Source organism: Chenopodium quinoa, unplaced genomic scaffold (genome assembly GCF_001683475.1).
Source record: "Chenopodium quinoa cultivar QQ74 unplaced genomic scaffold, ASM168347v1, whole genome shotgun sequence".
In the NCBI taxonomy this organism is placed as follows: Eukaryota; Viridiplantae; Streptophyta; class Magnoliopsida; order Caryophyllales; family Amaranthaceae; genus Chenopodium; species Chenopodium quinoa.
The window spans coordinates 7,942-14,468 of record NW_018745188.1 but is presented as its reverse complement, the minus strand read 5'-3'; the positions used below and the strand labels follow the sequence as shown (position 1 = coordinate 14,468).

Here is a 6,527-nt window from a genome sequence, read left to right as displayed (position 1 = left end):
ATTTGATTTAATAAGTTTTGTTGAATGCATTTGACTTTCATCAGCTAACTATTGCAAAACTAAAATTATTTTTACACTGATATTATTTTTCCAGAACTGAAATTATATTATCTGAATGAAATTAAATTACTAAACGTAAATTAATTTTACAAATCTACTCATCTTTCTTCTTTAAATTTAGGCCTTTAAAAATAAGTCCAGTTTAGTAAAAATAATTTCAATTCAATAAAAATAATTTCAAATCAATAAAAAACGATAACTTTAATGATGAATTATAATAGAGAATTTGTAAAAATAATTTCTTGTTAGAGAATATAATTTCAAGTTAGTAAAATTAATTTGATCAGCTCATGTGGGATGTTGTTTTTGTCTCGATGTATAGTTTTAAATACTAACCTTAGCTTTTATAAATTTCTACAACGATGCAACAAAGAGTCAAATATAACCATCAATTAAAAATAGATGGAAGGAGTATACAATTTTATGTGGCTTAATTTTTGTCAATTATAATTCTATGTGGCTTTAACGTACTTCGTCTTAATGTATAAATGCCAAATATTAATTAAAAAGAATACTTTGCTTTATTAAATGCTTAAACGATAACTAGCTAAGTAACTTTCAATACAAAGCAAACTATTGAAAGCTGTAAGAAAAGAATACATCTACAATATCTGTTTCTTATTACTTGTATCAAAAAAATATTTTTATATTTCACATATAATAGCTGTTTATTATTATAAATAACAAAAACAGAGGTAGTATTATAATCATAGAATAAGAAAATTTTATGTCGTAGCATGACATACATACACTCGTGTAAGACAATCTTATGTCCTATTATTAGAATCTCATTTCTTTATTATGTAAGTAATAAATGTTAAAAATGAGAGTCCAATAAAAAGACGAAGGGAATATATATTACCCATAAGTCCATGCTAGACAGGATTCATCACCAACAACTTATATAGGATAAAGAACAATAACGGACCTCAAACCAAGTATAGGAAGGATCTTATAAACACTAAAACCAGCTTTAACAAATAGTTTTTTCCATTCTTCTTCAGTTCGTTCTTTTCCCTATCCAAAAAGTGACATCATCTGAACGTCAAATAATATTTTGGCATTTAAATGCTCTGAATTATTAATTTTGGGCTCCATCACAATATCAATGATAATCACCTTACCTCCTTGACTTTTGCTAGGAATTGCCTCTTTGCATTGTTTTAGTATCTTAATGCAATTATTGTCACTCCAGTTATGTAAAATCCACTGCATATAGTTGGTTAGTACAAACATTAGGCGCACGTTATTCGTGTTATTGATAATTTATTATATACTTCTATATATGGACAATAATTAGTAGATGTAATTCGATCTAAAAATGGCAAGGGGAATGGAAGTGGTTTCATACAAACCTTAAAATATCTATATCTATTTATACTTTATCATATATTAAAAAGCGTTCTTAAAACGGAATATGTAATAAGTAACACCCTTCACACATTAGATATATGCCACATCACCTTAAAAATTAAACTAATGTTCAAACCATCTTTGCTATGGTTTAATTATGTTTTACATATAATATAATTTTTTTTTCGACAAAGTTTTACACATAATTAAAATAAACTAAATACTTCGTATGTATTAAACACCAATTTGAGAGCACATATTTAGTTTTGTAGTCATTATTGTTTACTCTTTTTTTAATTATATAGTTTTTGTTTTATAGGTCAAATAATATTTGTTGATATGATATTCAAAGTAAAACCGAGCATCGCCAGGGTACACACTAGTTTAGTATTATAAACGTCTCAAAATCTATATTAACTATTAAATAGACTTTTTCACATTTATTTAAAGTTATTATAGATTTATAACATCTAGCATTTTGGCTCGATCAGTGCACGGACTATTGTTGCTTTTGGGTTATTTTTCTTGAAATGTGTTGTTTAGTTGTGTGTATATGCATCGGTGTTGTTTTGTACTTTATAATAATTACATTTAATCTTGCAAAATATAAAAATAAGTATTTATTAAACTCAAAGTAAATTGAAATAAATTTTTATGCAAATATAGAAGGAAAAAAATTATAGAAATTATTTAAGTTGTATGATTAAAATACGTTACATAAATAATAAAAGTGTTACATATGCCCATCAAGCTAAGAAAAATAAAGTCAAACTTGATAGTTTCTTACATGAATAACTTTTGTATACATTCGGTGTACAATAATTTACTGTATATCATGGGTCACTTTTTATCAAATTTATGGTCACTTTTATAATTTTTTCGAGTAACTTTTATCAATAAACATAAATACTTCGTAACTTTTATTCATATTAGAGTAACTTTTTCTCATTTTAAGGGTAACTTTATAATGGACGTACAATATTTATTGTACATTCCATATATTTAAAAGTTTGTCTTCTTACATTGAGAATGACGACTAAACAAATCGGTAAAATAAAAATGAGTTGTTTTGAGTTTCAATAATAATAAAATATAATGCTCGGTATACTGCGCTGTGACAATATCTTTGGTCACAAATTGCTGTCTTTATCATTATCTAATAATGTTCAGATAAGTTAAATAAAGTTTTTTTAAAATGATCATATAAATTTAATTAAGTTAAGATAAAGATAATTTTAAACAAAACTAGAAGAACAAAACCATGTAATAAAAAATTGAAGATTAGAATGATGCACAATATTTTATAAAACCTACACCAAAAATGAAATTAACATAATATACTATTATATAAGACTTGGGGAGTATAAGAATGCAATTTTCAATTGAAAGGAATAGCAAATAACTAATAGGAATAATCTCAAATTTCATCAATTTTCGTAGAATTTTTAAACTTTTAATTATTCTGGAACAATTCGAATTTTAAGGGTCTTCTTTTTCTTAAATCCCAAATACCGGTTGTCGGCTAAATGAGTTTTTTTTTTTTTATTATTTTTTTATAATAAAAGTGACACGTGCCACGCGTTAATTGGTTAAAAAATATAAAAAAAAACCAGCCAAACCCCAAATTCGGCCACCCACAACCTTATCTCTGGCGGCTGCTGCTACTCCCCCTCCCCTGCACCGGTTTCCTCCTTCCCCCAATGCTGGTGATGCGACCCACCTTCCTCCCCTCCTTTTTAGCCGCCACCACCATTCAAAACTCCTTTTCCAGCCACCACCACCAATCAAAACTCCCTTTAAAACTCTCCCCAACTCCCGAAAACCCCTAAACACCCTTCCCCCACCATCGTAAACCCAAGTCGCTGGGATTTTCGACGGTGAGGAAGTGGTTGTTTGGGGTTTTCGGGAGTGAGGGAGAGATTCTGAATGGAAAAGGAGGGGGTTGGGGGTGGAGGTGGGTCAAACACCGACATAGAGGGTTTGGGGGAAAACTGGCGCGCTGTTTGGGCAGGGGAAGGGAAGGGATGGCGCGGCTAGCTGTGGCAGGTGGTTGTGGTGGTGGGGGCTACGGTGGTCAGATAGGGGAATAAGGGTTTTCTAGGTTTTTTTAACAATATTTTTTTGGGACCAATTGCAGCTTGACACAGGGCACATAACCTATTATAATAGGTCATTGACTTTCGTTAGCCGGTTTGGATGAAGAAAAAGACGACCCCGCCCCCCAAAATTTTGATTATTCCAAAATAATCCAAAGTTGGGATTATTCTACCAAAATTGACGAAAGTTAGGATTATTTTTTCTAATTTTCCTACTAATAATTATGTTAAATTGAATTTTCAAAAAAAAAAAATAAAAAAAATAAAAAATAAAAATAAAAATAATAATAATAATAATAATAATAATAATAATAATAATAATAATAATAATAACAAAGGTGTAAGTGTAGCCATTATAATGTGGTTAGGGATAAAAGAATTACACATTAAAGATAATACTCTCTCCATGTTTTTTTTAAGTATTACAGTTTGACTGACACATAATTTTAGGCAATTTAATTTACTTAAATAAAATAATAGGTAAGTGGGGTAGTAGGAGTATTAAAAAATTGTAAAAGAAAGATAGTGAAGTTAATAGTTTATTGAAAAGTAATGAATGTGATAGGAAAGATATAATAAAAAAAAGTAGTAGAAGGTTTGGGTGGGGACCATGAGAGGAGAGAGATATAATATTTTATTATAGTTTTTTGCCAAAAAAGGAAGTGTAACACTTATTAACGCGGTCAGATTTGGTAAGTGTAACACTAATTAAAATACGGAGGGAGTAATAAGTGTCAATTGGTACTTTAAGATTTCACATTGGTTAAGTATTATTCCAATACTAGATTAGAATCCGTGTGATGCACAGTTAATATAAAACGTTATTTATAATTTGTACATTTAAAAAAAAAATGGATAAGTATAAATAAGAGTTATCCACCTTGTACAATATACATATATATATATACATATATGTGTGTGTGTACCCTCTTCAAATTTTAGATCTTCATCAAAATTAAGATATAATACCTATTCAAGTTCGCCTAATACATATTTCAATGTAGGAGTCTATTTATTAGTGTGTTACTTAAAATTATTTCCTTTTTTAAGGATAAATTGATAGGTTGTAGTTGTAATGTAAAAACTTATAATATTCAAATTTCAAAATTATTAAATATGATAGCTTCAAAAAAAAAAATGACATCATCCTTGCATTTAAGCGGGAAATTTTTAATTATGAGAGTGACATGTAGACAATAATTACATCAACAACGTTTTGTTCTACTAATAGTTAATAGATGAATTTGAAAGTAACAATTTTCTTGGGGATACTTTTTAAGATTGTATACTATACAATTATTCTACCAATTTGAGGTTTAAAAATATTAATAATGGATATTTTTTATTTGTATAACCTCTTGATCATATAGACTTTAGTTTCATTTAGTCCAAACTCCAAACAAATTAAAAGAAAGATGTAATAAGACAACTAGCACCTCACCTTAAGTAAGACAACATCAGCAAAAGGGACGTTCATAAACATATCACCAGCAACATACACCACGTTGCTATTATCATTCCCTTGTAATCCCTCAACCACTTGCGGCTTGTCAAGTACAGTACATACCAACGATGGATAGGCCTCGGATAAGGCCTTAGCAGTCATCCCATTGCGGCCGCCAACGTCAACCTATGAATTAACTCCGTCAAGTAATCCCTTGAATTGTTTGTTTGTCACCAATAAGCTCGTAACGAATCCAAAGTCACATTCCATAGCATGATTAAACAACTCGTTGAACTTTGGCTCATGTAAAGCTTTTTCCCAAAACGTCTGAGCAATTTGGAAAGGAGATTCAGATTCAACGTCATTTTGAAACCAACTAGTTAGATGACTAGATGGTTCAGTTAGTAAGGATAGTACTGTAAGAGCAAAGGGAGTTTGCGATAGAGGGTGATCTTTCAACAGAAGTTGGGAGCTCAATGTAAGAACAAATCCTTCTTCGCCGTTGGTTAAAGTTTTCATAGAGTAGAATTTGGAGGATACAAGAAGGCGCATTAAGCGCGAAAGAGAGGTAATTTTGTTAGGGAGGATAGGAAGTGAATTGGCTAGCTCTTTAAGAGTCATTGGTTTGCCATGTGTTATGAATGGTGTCTGGAATGCCTAGTTCAATGGCACATTTTAAGGCCATGGATTTAAGAAAGTAGAAGACATGACTCCATATATGAGCTTGTGCTTCTAGTAGTTGCTCTTTTGCTTCTTCTTCGGCGTATATGGTTGGATCCATTAGTTCTATTATTTTTTTTTTTACAATATTCTTTTTGGAAGGTTTGATGGTTAAATGGTGGTGTAGCTTTAACAGCTTTATTTATAGCAATGTTGGTAGTTCCAATTTTATGAGTGGACGTCTTGTATTATTAATATATCTTTAATTACAATTTTTTTTTTTTAAAAAAATAATCGGGTGCACAATAGTTATTGTTTTTTTCTTTTTTTTTGAACGGCAATAGTTATTGTATGTACTCTTAAAATAAAAGAAAGTTACACCAATATATTCAAAAGTTACCTAATATAAATAAAAAAAGGTTTTTCTACATGTACCCCCAAACTATTGCGTTTTCTATGTTGTGCTCTTCTAAATCCAAACTTCTACACGGTGCCCACAAGTTTTATGTATTGTTTTATATATGTCTTTCATAGGCTGTTTTGTTAATGGTAATTAACTTGTGGTTAAGATAACCACCCAGCTTCGTTAACTACTACTAAAAAATAAAAGGACATTAAATACAAATAAAACCCCATTTTGATCAAACCCTTCACATTCCATGTCATGTGCGCCCATATTTTATTGAGAATGATTCTCATTGAATTCTTAATTGTTACAAACCCTAAGATTTTTGCTCAGAAATTCAAGGATCGATTAATATCTACAATAACGAGGAAGTACTAATATAGTACAAATATTAAAATTCACATGAAAAAGAGAGAAAGGAAGAAAGAGAAATGTGTAGGAGCACTTCTAATTGTACCACTAAAAATTTATATAATACCATTAATTATTTAGTAATACTATATATGCA

The 6,527-nt window shown here is 29.8% G+C and overlaps 1 pseudogene; it reads right to left on the bottom strand.

Moving 5' to 3' along the window:
• Nucleotides 1–960: 960 nt before the first annotated feature.
• Nucleotides 961–6,266, bottom strand: LOC110710921 (annotated as a pseudogene).
• Nucleotides 6,267–6,527: the final 261 nt, after the last annotated feature.